The following is an 18631-nucleotide window of genomic DNA, read 5'->3' as shown; positions in this document are numbered from 1 at the left end:
GCTGGCCTTGAGCTCACTTTATGGTCCAGGCTGGTCTTGAACTCACAAGGATCCTCCTGCCTCAGCCTCCCGAGTGCTGGGATTATAGGCTGCACACCGTATATTTTAATCTGACTTTGTATTGATTAAAAAGAAAACAGTGCTCCCTTGCACTGTTAGAATTTGCTGACTCGGAGACAGCTGGAGGCCGGGCCACCATCGTGGGCCCCCGAGGGCGAGCCGGACTCTTCTGGAGCCCGGAGGGAGGAAACTGCCCCTGCTCATGAGTAATGACTGTGGTTTTCTGGCAAACATTAAGGAAGAAGGAACTAAAAATACTTGTGGGTCACTCTGCCAAAATTCCCCAGGGCGCAGAAGGTGCCAGGCCACCACGCTGGAGGCTTCCAGGGGGCAAGGGCTCCATTCCTCCTGCACACCAAGGTCATGACGAGCCAGCCTCGCCTGCTGCCCAGGACAACCGCGGGCCTAGGAGAGAGGCGGCAGCCACCGCACTGGCCGGGTCCCCTCGGTGCAGCCAGAGACGCCATCTCCACCCACCGCCGGCCCAGCCGGGGCAGAGCCCCTGCCGCAGCTGGCTGGGAGGGATCAGGCAGGAAAAGCAGCATGACTTCTGCCGACTGCCCCTGCGTGGCTGCGAGGATCCGTGCCCGGGACCCCGAAGGAACAAGAGAAGTTGGCCTGGTAAGAAGGTGGCCCTGGCATGTGGGGGCCTCCAGGCCGAGCCTCGCAGACTCCTATGAGTCAGCAGTGATCGCGTCTCAGCGCGTGCTGTGGGTGAGCCGGGGACCCCATCTGCCCCCTGGACCTGACCCAGGGGCCTCACCCTCTGGTGAAGCAAAACCTTACTAGGCATAGAGAACAGATAGAGATGGGGTCAGGGGCTGGCAGTGGTGACCCACGCTGGGGAATCCTTGGTTTGGAAAGAGAAGAACGTTTTCTTTTGGGGGTTGAGGCAGGAGGGTCACTGCAAGTTTGAGTCCAACCTCGGTTTCAAAGTGAGTTATGTGAACTGCATAGGAAGATCCTGTCTCAAAAAGACAAAAGAAGACGAGGAGGAGGAGGAAGAAAAAGAGTGAAGAGAAGGAGAAAGAGGAGGAGGAAAAGGAGGAAGAGGGAGGAGGAGGAGGTTTTCTGAACCCTGACCTTAACCTGCCAGTCAGCATTGAAGCTGACGCCACGTGACTCTGGGTCCACAGGTGTGGAAGAATTTTACTCATTTGATTGCTCGTGATTGTTGGGTTTGGGGAAACTAGGCACGCATGGTCCCCTGGGGAAGGAGTATCCTTGCAGAGAGAGGTAGGAAAGGACTCCAAGATACAGTGTTGCTGGCTTTGAGGGTAAGGAAGGGACCACGAGCCAAGGGATGCAGGTGACCTTTCAGAGCTGGGAAGGGAAAGAAATGGATTCCCCTCCAGAGCTGCCAATGGGTACACAGCTCTACTGGCCCCAGGAAGAGCCATTTCCACCTGGCGTGGTGATGCACACCTGGCAGGGACCTGCAAGCTTACTGCTGTCACTGGCTGAGCCACAGCTCTACCAGGTGGCCACCTGCACTGTCACCCCACCCCAGGAGCTGTGACGGCTATTCAGACCATCCATTGCCCATCACTAAGTAGCAACCATGGACTTCTGTACCTGGGCACTTTAGACAACTCTCAGAACAGACACCCTCAGGAGTGGTGGGTATCTCCAGAGAAGGTTAACGGTCCCCTCTGAAGCACAATGGGGACATTCATCCTAAGGATTCCAACCAGCACCACACACTTTCCTTTAGCTGAATAATAAAGCCCACTTTTAAAAGAGTCAGAAGCTGGGCATGGTGGCCTGTAATCCCAAGGAGTCTGAGGCAGCAGGATCACCACGAGTTCAAGGCCAACTTGGGCTACATAGTGAGTTCAAGGCTGACTACAGAGCAAAAGCCTGTCTCAAAGAAAACAAAACACAAAAAAATCAAATCAAATCAAACAAGAATTTCTAAACCTGCACGGTAGGATGGGCTGATCGCAGCTGGAGATTCAGGTCCTGCAAATGGAGCAGGCTGGGCATGGAGCCCTCTGTGAAGGACGTGCTGTCCAGGTCCGCTATGCAGGCCTCAGGCTCAGATCTCACTGGGCTTCCAGATTCCAGAGCCTGGCCCGGAGCCAGAGCATAATGTATTATAACTATAGAGAAAGTTATTCAAATTATGATCATTTCAGGAACCATTTTTTATGAGAAAATAAATTTTAAATAATAGCATTTTAAACTTTTTATGGTTACATTTGTCATGTGACCTGGGACAAGGTATATTTCTGCACTAAAATGGGGCATATTAATTATCTCCAAAGTAATACTCACTCGGCGACAGAATTAACAGGAAGAAAGGACGCGTGGAATTAGACAGCCATTGTCTCCACCTGGGACCCACGAGCCACAGCCCCCAGGTGTGCAACACGGGTCCAGGTCGGGCCCCTGGGCCCGCAGGCCTAAAACAGGTCCCCAAGAAACAGGAAGACTCCAGGTGGAACGGCAGGTCCTTAGAGCCAGCACACAGAGGCCGGAGCTGTGTGCACATGTACATGTGTCCGTTGTGTGCACACCCGCGATGCTTTGCATGTTGGTTTAGCTGCTGTTAATCGAACAGTTAAGCCTTAACTTTAGTCTTGTGCCTCCCAGATGCACAGAAATGGAAAGAAGCCCCCACAGGAATGAATGCCCTACCTCGGCCTCCCGAACGCAGAGAGCAGAGTCCGAACTCACCTCCCATCCAGGTGGGAGGCTGGTGGTCAGGCGCCACTGTCGGATGGTGTGAGCGGGAGGCAGCCAGGCAGCCAGGCCCTGTAGACGGTAGGCAGGAGATGTCCCTGGGTCGAAGGACAAGAGGCTTATGAGCAGTAACACATAATGCCTTGTGCTGTGCCCTGCCGTCTACACAGTCCCCTGGCTTTGCAGTTTATTCCCGCCCAGAGCTGTCTACAGAACCAGTGAGGCCTAGAGTAACAGCAAAATGTGAGCCCTGCCTTAAAAAAAACAAAAATAAAAAGGAAGGAAGGAAAACACTACTAGGATTTGAAGACAGTGACTGCAGAGACAAAGCTGAATTCAGGCCCCTGGGTGTCTGCCCAGCCCACTGTGAAGCTGGCCCGGCCCAAGCTCACAGGAGGAAATCAATCCACACTCCACACGTGGCCCACACGGCTACAGCTCGCCCTCCCTGCAGCAGTCCCTGCCACCATGATGCCCACTGCCAATGACAAAAGCCCAGGACAAACGGGAACACTGTCAGATCACAGCCGGGAGGGGCAGAGAGAAAGCACCGACTACAGGCACGGAGCCCACCCGTTACTGCCAGCTCCTTGCCCCCGTGTGCTCTGGTTCTGCCTTCTTGGGAGCGTACTGGCATCCAGGGGTAGAAGCAAGGACAGCCCTGGGCAGCTCTGGCTTTGCCATCTGCAATGTCAGGAAAGGACACTCCTGTCCCGTGGCCTCCCCTAAGAGCAGTGGCCTTCCCGCTCCAGCGGGGCCCGGGAGAAATACTGAGCTGATGGATAAAGCTTCTCCGCCCCCACCCCTGCCATCGGGATGCTGTGTGCCAACCAAGCACACTCAGGGCAAGGGATGGAACACCCTGGACTGGTGTCCATGACCTCACCCATCAGCTGGCCCAGAGCCCCCGACCCACACTGCTGCCACACCATGGTGACCACTGTGAGGACGACTCTGAAGGACCACCCAGGCCCTGCCTCAGCCTATGGCAACACCTGCCCAGCAGGCAGTTTTTAGAGCATGGCATTGGCTCTTAGCACATCTGACTTGACTGTGGAGCCTTGACCGGGCACAGCCAATCCATGGTGTGCCGTACGCTGCCCTGGATCCCACGTTCAGCTCAGTTTGAGCAGCTTAACAACTGACAAGGACCTGTTTCAAAACTTAAAAAAAGAGTGGCGATGTAATTCACAGCAAAGGCCGGGGGTTCATCCCCCCAGTACCACAAAATAAGTAAATAAGCAAATAAAAAGGAAAAGACTATGAGATAGAAAGAAGGGGAGAAAGAGCCAGACTCACCCCTGTGTGACCACTGCCATCGGGGGAGTCCCCATGTAGCCACACAGGGTAAGAGAATAAGCAGCCGCACCACCAAGCACCGTGGCCATGTGAGAAGCCTCTGTGTAGCCACGTGGATCTGGAGAGCCCCACTGCCTCCCAGGAACCTGGGTTTGCAGAAACCGTGCCTGGCCCATTCCCCCACACGGAAGAGGGCTGCCAGCCTGGGAAGGCCTGGGACCCCACAACCCACTCGTCTGGAGGAACCCAGAAAAATGTCAAGACAAAGGAGCAAAAAGCAATCTCCAGCCTCCAGCCACACAGAACAAGTCCAGGAGACAAGGATAGGAAAGAAAGTGGAATTCACACACCTGAAATTTCCAGGAAGACGGCAACTGAAGAAAAGAAACTACTGCATGAGGCTCTAACAGAAATCAGATCAGAAATAACATCTCAGGTAAAAGAAGAAATGATATAATTAAAGGGTTACAGACTAAGGAAGACATAGATTTTTTAAAAAGAGGAGCATACGAAAAAGACGGAACTTTGAATGAACAATATAGAGAAAAACTGGGATGCATCAAACAGGCTCAAACAGACATCCAAGAAATTAAAAACTCCACTGAAAGCAGGCAAAACCGCTTGAAAGAAACTGAAGACAGACTTTCAGACCTTGAAGACAGGTTGGCAGCTAGCAATTGCGGCAGGAAAAAGCTCTTAAAAATAACAAAGAACCAGGAAATAATTCAGCAGCTGCAAAACAACACAAAGAAAATAATTTAAGAATGATAGGTGTCAGCAAAAAAGCGAGAGTCAACACAAATGACAAAAGACACTATTTACAGAAGTAACAGTGGAGAACTTCCCAAGCATGGGAACAGGACCTGACGGACAGCTTAGCGAGGCATATAGACCTCCGCTAGCCATACCAAGATCAGGCTACACCCAGACACACGACAATCAAGATCCCAGAAATTCAGCACAAAAACAGAATTAAAGAATAAATTAAAGGCTGTTGAGCAAAGAACAGATCAGTTATAAAGGAAAACTCAGCAGAATCATGACAGACTTCTCAACACAAACCGTCAAGTCCAGAAAAGCTGGAGGAAAGTATTTCAACCCAGCAAAACAACTTTCAACCCAGATTGATGTAGCCTGAAAATTATCTTTCAAAATCAGTAGAGAAGTAGGGTGCTTCCAGGACAAAGAACAGCTGAAGGAAATCGTGACCACCAAACCAACCCTACACCGAGTACTGAAGGATAGTCTAGAGAGAGATAAAGACGACCATGGTCTCAGGACCAGCAGCAGAGTGAGACATTGAGAGGGACAGACGATTGATGGGGAGGAGAAGTAGGGAGCCCACGGCAGGAAGAAAGTGTGGCAGAGACGAGCCAGGGCACGCTGGCCATAACGCTTCCTGTAGATGGCCTCGGTTCACCAATAAAAAGAAGCACAGCAGAGGGGTCCAGAAACAAGACCCATCAAATATGCGGCAGACAAGAGGCGCATTAACGTGAAAGGAAATTCATAGACCTAAAGTCAAAGGAGAGAAAACCACGTTCCACGCATCAGAGAACCAGGAAAAGGCAGTAGCTTGTCCTTCAATCCAGAATGGATGAGAAAGATACGGCTTTTTTATACAACGGGAAACTGCTCAGTTATTAGAAGGATAATCACGAGGCTCTTGTAGGTAAATGGATGCAAGTTGAGATCGTGCTCTTGGTGAAACAGTTGGACTCACATAGGTGAACATCGTGTTGTCTCCTTAGTGTGAAAAACTGAAGGGGTTGGTGGGATCCAAAATGTACAATAATCCAAGCATGGCAGTGCACCTGTGTAATCCCAGCGCTCACGAGGCTGAAGCAGGATGATCACTGCAAGTTCAAGACCAGCCTGGGCTACAAGGTGAGCCTACGGCCAGCCTGAACCACATAGCAAGACCCTGTCTCAAAGAGACAAAAAGAAATGTACAGTAAATACTATGAAAGTGATGCGGGTGGAAATGGATAAAAAGGGAAGGTGGTGACCATTGCTAAGTTCCTATTATCTTGTTTTGAATTTCTGCATGGTTTTCATAGTTTTGTTAGGTTTGGTTTTACTGTTTTGTTCATTTGATTTTACGGTGTCTGATGATTTGGGCAGCTATCTTGAAGATAATGGGATGGATGATAGTAGCCATTGTTGATTTCCTACTATCTGGTTTTGAAGTCCTGTGTCACTTTCATTGTTCTGTTCTGATTAGCTTTATTCTGTTTTGTTTGGTTTGGCTTTATTCTCCTTAAAATAAATTTTTAAAATTAAAAAAAAAAAGAAAGAAGCCGGAGAGGCCACGGCAAGCTTTGTAGAACCAAAGCCATGCAGGCCAGCGGAGTTTATAGCGTTGCTGGGAGACAGCTTGGCATAACGGCCGCAGTCTTGAGTTGGAACCTCCGTGCCTGGCCCTGGGCAACCTCACTGGTTCTTCCTGTGTAGTTTCCCAGCAAAGCACAAGGGGATAAAACCACCCTTAGAGTCACTTGCAAATCAGACCTTATCCCAGTGATGTGCCCACTCGCCTACATTACCTTGAGATTCCGGGTCCCTTACAAGACAAATCTCTCTTGTCTTAACCCATAAACACGTCCCTCTTTCTAACCCAAACTACAAGTATCCAGCTGGCCTCGCTGCCGCCCAGGACCCTGCTGGGTCAGTAAGTCCCCGGTGGGCTGGGCCCTGTGGTCCTGGTTCCGCCTGCCTCCCTGTCTTCCGTCTGGGCACCTTGAGCCTGGTCCTTACACCTGGACCAAGCTGTCTCACCACAGGTGTGAAGACCAGGTGCTGGCTCACACATGAGAAGCAGGAGGCGGGAGAGAGGGACCAGCAAGCCTGAGGACACCAGCAGCCTCGGTGGCTTGTGTCACAATGCAGCAGCAGAGTGTAACCCAAAACTCCTCTTCCTAGGGTCCAGAACGGCCCCCTCGCTGGGACTACAGCTTTTTCTGGGCTCCAGTAGCCTGCATAGGTCCCTGTTTATTCCAAGCCTGCATTCCTTGGCCCTGGCTTAAAGCAAGAATCACAGATTCCATCACACTTTTCCACTGAGGTAAGAGAAGAGATGCACAAAAGAGATGCTACTTGTTCATTCAACGCCTGTCAAGACCTCCCTGCACCCTGAGCCCCCTGCAAGGATCTGGGGGCAGCAAACACGAACCAGAACCTACAGCTGCAAGAGAGAAGCCAGGCAAGCAGGAGACCCATCGCCATCCTGCTGCGGAGAGGGGAGGCGGTGACTGAGGGCTTCCCCGACTCCGGCAGCCTCATGGCCAGGTATCTCCGCAGCTTAAGCCGCACTGGAAACGCATGCTCTGTGTGAAAATGAGATGCAAATGCTGGGTAATAAGCAAGCATATGGCAAATTTATTTCAGTTCCCCTCCCACTGCCTCCCCTGGATCGGTAATCCTGCTACCTCCAGGAAAAGAATTTAAAACAAACAAGCAAGGTTTATCCTGCGAGCTCTGCCCAGATTAGTTTCTTACGGTGAGTAAAACCCACAAAAGCACAGCTTCTAGCGACTAGAACCGAGATAACAAAAGCAATATCCATGGTAACTGATCGGAAATACGGGAAATCGATGGCAAATCGGTGATGAAACAGATAATCAGGCCAGATGGCACCGACTGCTGAGTCTAAGGGATCCTGGGAGAAAGAAATCACACCTGGCTCAGAAAGAACCAGGGACCCACATTTCAGCCTGCATCCGCCGAGTCAGGATCCCCAAGAAACTACATTTTCCTCTGAAAAGAGCCAGGAAAGTGGGGTCCCATACGTGGTGTGCACTGGCAGGTTGGGGATGCACTGGGGGTTGCGGGGGGACGTGGGAAAGCTCACATACTTGGATGGGCAAGGTATGGTTACACTTTGGTGCTTCGTGTTTGGGGAACCCTCTGGCCCAGCCCCCCGGAGCCAGCAGGTTCCAGAGAAATTAAGTCCAATGGAAGAAGGACTTGAACTTAACACTCTGAGACTGGGAGAAACACACAGGGATGGGTTACATCTGGGGTGTCCCCGGAAAGCTTCGTGTGTTGGGAAGGTGACCGGAACACAAGGTCACTGTACTCATCAGCAGAGGCGTCCAGGGATGAGGTCAGTGCAGGTGGCCTTGGCTTAGTGACCAGCCCACCTAACGACTGTCAAGCACACTGTTCAGATTTAACGACCCTCTGCCCAGACTTATGACTCAGCTTCCTTTTTTTTTTAAGAGTTTTCTCCATCTTGTTTACAGAGAACCTCGAAGACTTCTTTTTCACAGTACACCTTTTTTCGGCAGTCCTGTAATTTCTGCTGATTGTACGGTATGGCATCATACTGTCGTCTCCTGTTCTGGTGTACAGCCCAGTACTGCATATAAGGGTTGTGCGAATCAAAGCAAAGTCATCGGGTTGGAGTTTCTTTGTTCTGAATATTGCCACATACCTACCATATGCAATTCTTCATTTAGTGATAATTCATTTAACACCCAAGTCGCAGGACAGTAACCAGTCTACAGGAGGAAGGCTGGTAGTTACAGGCCGTTAGGTGGGCCTGGCCCCAGGTCACCGGACGTGACTCTGAAGCATCTGCGTTCCTCCCTGGCTCCTCCCCTTGTGCTCTGCTTCCTACCCTCCATGACGTGAGCAGCCTTCCTCCACAAGCTCCTTCCATCGCACCCTCCCCGCCTTGAAGCCAGCTGACTATGGACTGAACCCTCTAAAACCGTGAGCCGAGATAACCCTCTCCTCCTCTAAGTGTTGGGTATTTTATCCCAGCAGGGATAAAGTGACCAAGACACAGGCCCATGTGCAGGGCTCCCGCAGACCTGAGATGTGATGGCTTGGCATTTCGCCCCTGGTCCTTGAAGCTTCTGATGTGAGCTGCAGGGTAGCCTGCAACTCTGGGCATGGACTGAGTGGCCAGCTTGTCCCCTTCCGACACAGCCCTGCATGCTGGACGGCCACACACACACACAATTACGGAGTGTTTGCTCCGTGCCTCATCGGGGCCTTGCTAACATGCACGGTGTGCCATTAACTTCTGAAAGAAATAGCACGGCATAAATCATAAAGACTGAAATCTAATTTTTATATTACTATGGAGAAAAAGCAAGCCTGTGAAGATGGCTCTAAGGTCAGCTGAAGGGAACAGCGATTGATTTGTGGGTGAAGTCATCGAACAGCAAACCCCCAGCCAGCTGTGACCCAGCAAACGTGCACACCTGCAGCAGGGAATCCAAACTGTCCACTCACGCTCGGAGAACAGATTCTGCCTCGGCGGCGAGCGGTGATTGCATTAACGGTGTAACAGCTGCCGTCTGATGCGTTGGAGCGGGCAGTAGGATGTGGAAGCTACATTTTCGGAGTCAATGAGTTTTGATAATTGAGTTTATCCCTTGCAAAGAGCACAATTCTAGGAAATCTGGATGAAAAGCGCTTTGGCCTTTGTTTGCTTAAGTGCTTCCCGAGCAAGGACCATTAGCTCCGTGGGATTTTTTTGAACGTTTTGTTTTCACCACAGTCCGAATAAAACTTTGGTGCGGCCCCCCAGCCACGCTGCCTCCACCCCAGGAAGCAGTTTGATTTTATTTTTTCCTTTTTTTCTTTTCGGTACTGGGGATCAAACTCACCACCTCGTCCCTTCCAGCCAGGTGCTTGTGCTGCTGAGCTAAACTCCTGGCCCTAATCCTTAAAATTTCAAAGGATAACAGGAGGGTAAGAATGGTTAATGCATTGCGTATTGTTATCTTTAACTTAATTACTCAAGAGTACAAGATATAGGCATTTCACTGCCCAAGTAATATTAGCACAAACCTTTACTTTCAATGAAGAGAAATTGGTAGCATAACTACCTTAACTGTCCTGTGTGTATATATCTATATTGATATCTATCTATCTATATGTATTTTTTTTGTTTTGTTTGCTTTTCTCTTCCTCCTCTTCTCCTTTCCCCATTCCAGGTTCTCTTTCCTTTTGAGCAGTTGCTCTCCACTTTACAATATCTGTTGTAGGGGCTGGGGATTTAGTTCAGCGGCATAAGCGCCTGCCTTGCAAGCAGGCAGTCGCAAGTTCGATCCCCGGTACCAGTAAAAACAAAAAAGATAAAAAGAAAAACAAAACAATATCTGTTGTACATCTTGGATCTTAGTCTTTCAGCTTCTCACACTAGAGGGACAACAGGATGTTTATACACGTGCATCTGGGTTATTTCACTTGTGAGTATGCTTTTGCATCTTTATAAAAAAGCCTCTGGTTAATCCTCCTTTATGACTGAGTAGTACTCCATTCCATAAAGGACCACATCTTTTTTTATCCTTTCCTTGGTTGATGGGCCTTAGGGCTGTTTCCAAGATCTAGCTATCACGAACTGCGCTGCTATATACATGGGTGCACTTACATTGCTATGGTACAATGCTTTTAATTCTTTTTTTCAAATCAGTACCAGGGATCGAACTCATGACCATACGCTTGCAAGGCAGGCACTCATGCCGCTGAGTTAAATCCTCAGCCCCGTTTTTAATTCTTCTGGAAAGAAATCCAGCAGGGGAACAGCTGGGTCAAATGGGACTCCAATCCTAGTTTTTTGAGGAATTTCCACACTGGTTTCCACAGTGGTTGTGCCAGTGTACACCTCACCCACAGAGGAGAGGGGTTCCTTTCTCCCCACAGGCTCCCCAGCATCTGTTACTGGTTGATTTCTTGATGACAGCCATTCTTTCTGGGGTAAAATGGAATCTCAGTGTTATTTTAGTTGATGTCTCTTGAATGCCAGTGATGTTGAACATTTTTTCACGTATTTATTTGCTGTTTGTACTTCTTCATCTGAGAAGTGTGTGTTCATCTCAGATGCCCATTTTTGGATTGGGTCTTTAAATTTGGGAGTCTGATTTTTTTGAGTTCTTTTTATGTTCTCATTAGTAAGCTTTGTCTGAGGAACAGCTGGCGAACATTCTTTCCCACATTGTGGGTCATCTCTTCACTTTGTTTTTCTTGTTGTGTAAAAGCTTTTCAAGCCAGGTGTGGTGACACACCACTGTCATCCCAGCACTCAGGAGGCTGAGGCAGGACGATTGTTGTGGGTTCGAGAGACCAGCCTGGGCTACAAAGTGAGCTCAAGGCCAGCCTGAACTGCACAGAGAGACCCCGTCTCAAAAACACAAAAGCTTTTCAGTAGAGTGAGAGCCCAGTTGTAGATTCTTTGTGATAGCTCCCATGTAGTCAGGGTTTTATTCATAAAGTCTTGCCTACACCAATGTTTTCAAGGGTTTAGCCTCCTTTATTTTCCAGGAGATTTAATGTTTCCGTTTTCATGTTTAGATCTTTGATCCATTTCGAATTTAGCTGAGTGCATGGTGAAAGATTCAGGCCCAATTTTAATTTTTGACATATGCAGAGTCAGTTTTTCCAGCACCACTTATCAAGGGGTCTAACTTTCTTCCAGTGAATGTGTTTGGCACCTTTGTCAAAGAGAAGGTGGCTGAGTGCATCTGGAGTTGTTTCTGTATCTTCCAATCTGTCCCACCGATCTTCAGGTCTGGCTTTCTGTTATTTTGTTTTATTGCCACCACCACACTGTTTTTAACACAGTAGCTTTGTAGTATAATTTCTTTCTTTCTTTCTTTCTTTCTTTTTTTTTTTTTTTTTTTTTTTTGTCTTTTTCCTTTTTATCGGTACCGGGGATCGAACTCACGACTGCCTGCTTGCAAGGCAGGCACTTATGCCGCTGAGCTAAATCCCCAGCCCCCGTGGTTCCAAATGAATTTTAGGATTGCTTTCTCTAATTCTGTGAGATATGCTATTGGAATTTTGATCAGAATTGCATTAAATCTGTGTAACACTATGTGGTTCTTTCTACCCAAGAGCAAGGGACGTCTTTCCACTTTCTGATACCCTCTTCCATCTCGTTTTTCATAGTACTTTTGTTTTCAATGTAGAGATCTTTTACAACCTTCATTAGATTGATTTGTGGGTATTTCACTTTTTTTAGATGTTATTGTGAAAGATATTGTTTCCCTGACTTCTCTCTCACTGAGTGTACAAGAAGGCTACTGATTTTTGACTGTTGACTTTGTATCCAGCTACACCACTGAATTTGCTCATTAAATCCAGTGATTTTTTAGTGGAGTTTTGTTTTGTTTTTAAAGAGAAAAACAAAACAAAGTAAAAAATACAGAAAGAAAAGAGACAAATAAACAAAGGTAACAAAAAACCCAAAGGCTTTCCAAACAAAGTGGTAGGAATTTAACAAAGGTTATTTTGCATCATTATCTTCAAAAGAGTTACTCAGATTTTAGTGGAGTTTTGAGGTCTTCTATGTAGAATATCATGTCATCTGCAAATAATAATTTAACTTCTTCTTTTCCTCTCATCATGCCTTTGCTTTCTCCTGTCTAATCGCTCCGGCTAAAGTCTCCAGGACTACATTGAAGAGTAGAGACAGTGGACATCCTGGTTTTATTCTTAATTTTAAAGTGAAAGCTTTCAGTTTTGTCCATTTAGTGTGATGCTGGTTTGCCATACGTGATTTTTATCTGATTGAGATAAAGACCATCTATTCCAATTTTCTGTAGGGTTTTCACCATGAATGGGTGCTGAACTTTGTCAGAAGTTTTTTCTGCATCTATTGAGAGGATGCAGGAAGCTGTTTAAAACAATTACTATATGTGGGTACTCTGGGAAGCTGAGGCAGAAGGGTCGCAAATTCCAGTCCCCTGCGCAACTTAGATTCTAAGAGAAAGAGCTGGGGATGTAGCTTAGTGTGAAGCTTCTGGGTCTCATCGTCAGTACCAAAAAACATCAAAGTGTGGGCTTGGTGGTGGCTGAGAGAGGCCGGTCCCCCACCACTCCCTCTGGCATGCTCATAGCGGTCCCCATCCTAGGGGACAGTTTGAAAAGCACTGTGAGAAGCCACGCCTTCCCGTGAGCCAGGCTTTGCACAGGTTGAAGAACCAGAAGAGCATTCCACCAGCCTCCACCCACCCACTTCCTGCTGACCAGAGGACGCAGGGTGAGATGATACCAACTGAGGAGAAGGGGACAGCTCGAGGCCTGTATTGTTTGGTTGACTCTGCAGCCCTGGAGCTGGTGGTCTGGGCAGCTACTCGGAGCATGGCCGCGTGTGTTGTGCCAACTGTGGGGTTTCTTCTGTTTTGTTTTTCAAATGCAAGGTTTTGCCCCTTTTTACTGTTTTGTTTTATCCCTGCGTCTGGCAACCTGAGCAACTCTTGTGAAGATAACAATGTGCAGTACCGTTCTCACTGTCTTGTTTTTTAAATTTATTATTTTGTTTTATTCAATGTTCCATTTTGATTGGTTTTATTCTGTTTGGTTTTGCTATGTCTGATGGTGTGGACAATTATTGTGAAGATAGCAAGCTATATTATGATAGCCACTGCTGATTTCTTATTAGCTTGTTTCGAAGTTCTGTACGACTTCACTGCTTTGCTTTGATTGGCTTTATTCTGTTTTGTTTTACTCTTTAAAAGAAAAGCAAAGCACCATGTGATCGTCCACAATAAAGCTGCCTGTCTCTCCTGATGAACAGAACAGTTCAGAAGCTCCGGGGGGCCTTGGACTTGGCGTGGCCTTCGGTCGGATCCGTGTGGATGGGGAAGAAGGTGCCATCGAGGGCCAAGGGGCAAGATGGGAGCAGCTTAGAAGGCGGGGAGCCCCGGAGTAAACCATGCTGGACAGACAGAGGGTCCGACAGGCTGGACATGTGGATGGGCCAAGATGAGGCGAAGACCTTCGGCCTGTGTCTGGTGTCCCTGGATCCTGGCGCTCCCCGACAGAGCTGGTTTGCTAACACTGACCCAGGAACATCCCACAGCAAGGTGTCTCACGCGGGAAGTGTATTTTCTCACAGTCCTGGAAACCAGAAGTCCAAGACCAACAGGCCAGCAGATGGATTTCTTCGGAGGCCTGCTCCTTGGCTCACAGGCTTCTCCCTGTGCCTTGAGTCTGCACAGACAGTCCCAACTTCCAACTTAGCCACACATATGCAATAGAAACCGTACTTTGATTTTTTTTTTGGGGGGGGGGACAGGGTGTCACTATGAAGTTCTGGCTGGCCTTGAGCTCATTTTGTATCCCAGGCCTCAAACTCACCGCAGTCTTCCTGCCTCAGCCTCCTGTGCACTGACCTCAGAAGCTTTGGACCTGGATCCTTCTCCTGGCTGGTGATACGTGTTGCTGAGTCCTCTCCCAGTTCTGGGCAGCAACAGGAAGCCACAGCAGCCTGTTGGCCAGCTGACCGAGGGGCACAGCACCGTACAGTGGACCGTACTGCCAAGCTAATATGTCCTATAGATCAGGGTTCTACATGCATTTGCAACTTATGTATTTTCTACTTGTGAGGGGCATATTGGGATGTGATCCCCATTACTGTGTGTGTGCATGTGTGTGCTTGAATTCAGAGTGGGAACATGCTAGGTGAGGGCTGTACTGCTGAGCTACATCTCCAGTTCTTTTTGGGCTTTTGAAAGCCAGGCATGGTGGTACACACTTATAATTCCAGTACCCAGCAGGCTGAGGCAGGAGGATCATCATGAGTTCAGGACCAGCCTAGAAAACAGAGCTGTACCTTGTCTCAAATAAATAAAATAAAATTTGAAGCCAAGGTCTTACGATGTTTTCCAGGCCAGCCTGGGACTTGCAGCCCTCCCGCCTGGCCTTCTGAGGCCCTGGGATTACAGGAATATGCCACCCCGCCTGGTCTGATTTCTTACTGGGTTAGCACCCACCCTACAGACCCTCTGCCCCGGCTGGCTCAAGACATAGGTCAGTAGTAAAGCATATGCTTATCATGCAAGGCCCTGGCTTCAACCCCAGCACCTCATAAGAGGAGAATGAAGACACAAAAGACTCTACCTCCAGACTTAGGTGCATTGTCCGATACTGGGGTCTAAGACTTGCCCTCAATGTATGACTGGAGGAGGGCCATAACATTGAGATTTATAGGTGCATAGTAATCTACGTGTCTGACATATACACTGATCTACTGTTTAGTATATGCATATAACCACGTTATAGTGATATAATATATTCAGGGTATTTATATTTATTTTACATAACGAAATAATTTTTTTCAAATCAACTGGCAATAGTGTATAATCCACTGCCCCGCTCCAGGCACAGCCCAGATGTTGGGGGTCGGGATGGGGGGGAGCCAGGGACCAGGAAGCACGGACATGCTGTGAGACAGCACCCACACACCGAGCCTGCAGCCGACAAGGCAGTTGGTTCCAGAGAAGCCTCGAAGGGCAAGAAATGCAGAGGGCAGGAGGTGTGGACAGGCTGCGCAGAGCTGGGCTCAGAAGGTCGGGAGGTTGTAGAGGGGAAGCAGAGGCCGAGGGTTTACGTTAATAGGAAGGGGTGCCTCGATTTGCAAACCTCTCCAGAAGTTCTGGACAGGACCGCACTGCTGGGGGCTTCCCAGCCAAACTCGTTAGCTCAGTAAGCTGCAGCTCAGAGCAGGATTTTTAAGTATGCGGCACTCTGCCTGGTGTCTTAATTGATCCTGAAGAAATGCCCAGGCGTCAGGCTGAGAACCCCAATCAGCGGGAAAACACTGCCTTTGCTCAGCGGCTTGGTTTTCCCATTTTCATCCTGGTGGACTACGCTGGGCAACCCTGCAGACCCGCACCCCAGCAGGGGCTCAGAGCCGAGGCCAGCCTGGTGCAGGCGGGAAACCGCCATCCCCCGTCCCATAATGGCAGCCTCGGTTTCAATGGGATTGATGCTTTTAAATTTTATTTTCCGACGAGTCCAAATAACAAACTAGAATAAAGTCAGGCTCCAGAGAACAATGAGCAAATGTAAAGAAGCCAAATATAAAAATACTGGCACATGCAAATAAACAAAATAAATATAATTTTTTAAAAAAATCAATTCACTTCCACAGATTACATCTGGAAATTCCCAGGGGGTGAGTAGATTTTTTTTTTTTTTTTGGAAGAGAAAAAGAGATTATATTTTATGGGAACAGATACAATAACCATGCCCTTCCCATAAAGCAAGTGATGGAAGATTGTCTCTGCTCCATAGATACACACCGCACATTTTCAGGATAATACTAACAGGAAATCAATAGGGTCTTTTATAGGTGAAACGCCATTATCTCTCTGGACTCCCAGCCCAGCTAATCGGGTGACAGGAGAGCTTCACAAAAACTGGCCACTCACCATTAATCCCGGCCACCGGGATGGTAAGTAGCCTTTAAATCCAGAGCTTTGTTTACTTTTAAATTGCCCTTATTATTATTTTAGAGATAATCACATTGCAAGTGCTGCCCTTTAGCAGGAGTGGAGAACCTCTAGGTGACAGGACGTGACAAGTGTCTCCACAGTGGACAGCATGCTCTTGGGAAGCCCCTCCTACCGGGGTCTGCTCTGGGCGATGATTGTAGCATTAGCCACCAGCGGCTTTATCAGGACGTAATTTGACAGCCAGGACAGGCTCGGCGGGATTTATAGGGTCTCCTGGGTTTTTGCCTTCATCGATCTAAAATAGAACCAAAGTTAATATTAGCGAAAACCTCTCTGCACCGGGTCATCTTCCCACAAAGGCACTGGCCACCGGTGTCTCTGATCATTTATTATACAAGTGTCCCTGGCTGGCTCAGGGGCAGGATGAGTCTCAGGATGCCTGGAGGACTAAATATCCTGGTCTCTCCTCCCACAAGACAGCCCAGTGGCCATTGGGGCCAAGATTCTTATTTCCCCGAGAAACACATTTAATCAGTGCAGGGTGAGAGCTCACGGTGCCACGATTGGATTTAGTGCAGATTCTGCCCTTCTCTGCTTGGGCTGCCTTTAGCAAAGGACCGAAAACGGAGTGGCTGCGACAAGGGACATTAATTTCATGAAGTCCAGAGCCTAGAAGGCTCAGCGTCCTCGGCAGGCTGGGCTCCCCCAAGCTCAAGGGATGGACCCTCCCTCGCCTCCTCCAGTGCCCGGTGGCCACCTTGGTATCACTGGATCAATGACTGTACTCTGCCTGTGCCCTTCGAACCCTTGCCCCTCTGTGTGGGGTCTGTGGACTAATTCCCCCTCCCCTGGGGACACCAGGCATCCTGGCCCGGGGCCACTCTAATGACCTCATTTTAATTTAATCACTTAAAAGGTTCTGTCTCCAAATACAGTCCTGTGCTCAGGTACTGGGGGTAGAACAGGGTTTCAAACTGGGAATTTTTGGGGGACACAAGTCAACCCCCCTCCTCAACACAGACAAGATAATTCCCAGTACCCTCGGGCCAACTCAGGGTCTCTCAAGCTTAGCCTACATCATTCCGTTTTAGGAGGGGCTGTCCTGTGCTTTGTACGGGGCGCTGAGCAGGATCACTGGTCTCAACACACCAGATGTCAGTAGCACACCCCTCACACCCCGTAAGGAGCCAAGACTGCTGTGCAGTACAGGGCAAACTCCTGTAATCCCAGACCTTCGGATGAGGCAGGAAGATCGCCATGAGTCCAAGGCTAGCCTGGGTGTGAGACCCTCTCTCAAAAACCAGGACAAAAAAGAACCCAAACTGTCTCTGTTTATAGCCACATGTCCCCTGATGGGTCAGAATCACCCTGAGAAATGCTGGATCAAATGACCTACTGCCCATGCAGATAATGTGTGAAAGAGGTGGAAATTGGGGGGCGGCCATCACACATCAACCAGACCCCTTCCTAAAAGCAGGCGGGCACCTGAATAACTCCCTGAGTGTTTGCAGGCTTTCATGACTCTCACAGGTACTTACTGAGTGCCAAGTACACATCAGGTGCTGATCTGGGTGCGGGAGGGAAAGTGGGGGACAAAGGAAGTTTTTTCCAACACCTGCCTTGAACATAATTTTAGTGGGAGGACAGATGAGCCAAACCTGTAGTGTGCAAGGTAGCCGTGTGTGGGAATGAGAAAAAGCTGAAGCAGCCACGGAGGATGGAAAGTGTTGGGCTGTCCATGCTTCCACATAGGGGCGGGGCAGGCCTAAGAGGACTAGGGTGTGGAACCCTAATGATGTGGGCAAGCAGAAGGGACAGCAAGGGCAAAGGCCCTGAGGCCTCCCCGGGTTGTGTGATGAGCAGGAGGCATGGCCAGGACCAAGAGGATAACAGGGGAAACTGAGAGACAGATGCCATGGTGCCCTCCCAGCCACCCCAATATCTCTCCAGACCCCCAGGCAATGCCTCAAACTGCATAGCACCAAACCCTACAGACCCTGTGTTTTATACACAGAGGATACAGTTGCTTTTATAACCTGGACACAGTAAAAGAGTCATCACAGTAACAATAAAACAGAACAATTAAAATAATAAAAGTTACATGAATGTGGTCTTTCTCACTCAAAATGTTTTAACCCATTCTTCTTATCCTTCTGGGGTTGTTTTGGTTTATTTTGGTTTGGTTTTCAGTTTTTTTGAGATAAGATCTTGCTATGTAGTTCAGGATGGCCTTGAACTCACTATATAACCCTGGCTGCTCTTGAACTCATGGCAATCCTCCTGCTCAATCTTATCATTACCTGTCTTGTAAAGATATGAGGACGATTCATGCCTACAAGAGGGGATGAGGTCAGGTGAATGAGGTGGCACTGGATTATGTAGCTGAGCGA

The 18631-nt window shown here is 48.7% G+C and overlaps 1 long non-coding RNA gene across 3 annotated transcripts in view; it reads right to left on the bottom strand.

The window, feature by feature from the left end:
* LOC111757182 (uncharacterized) overlaps positions 1-18631 on the bottom strand; it is a 60909-nt gene that overhangs the window by 25467 nt on the left and 16811 nt on the right. For all 3 annotated transcript variants that reach the window (XR_010042896.1, XR_010042897.1, XR_010042898.1), the window contains exon 2: positions 2701-2843. This is a non-coding gene — a long non-coding RNA (uncharacterized LOC111757182). The remainder of the gene's footprint in view (positions 1-2700; positions 2844-18631) is intronic.

The sequence above is a fragment of the Cavia porcellus genome, unplaced genomic scaffold (assembly GCF_034190915.1).
Source record: "Cavia porcellus strain 051 isolate PalLab524CR breed Dunkin Hartley unplaced genomic scaffold, mCavPor4.1 scaffold_25, whole genome shotgun sequence".
Taxonomy (NCBI): domain Eukaryota; kingdom Metazoa; phylum Chordata; class Mammalia; order Rodentia; family Caviidae; genus Cavia; species Cavia porcellus.
The sequence above is the reverse complement of the archived record's forward strand: the minus strand, read 5'-3'. Positions and strand labels throughout refer to the sequence as shown.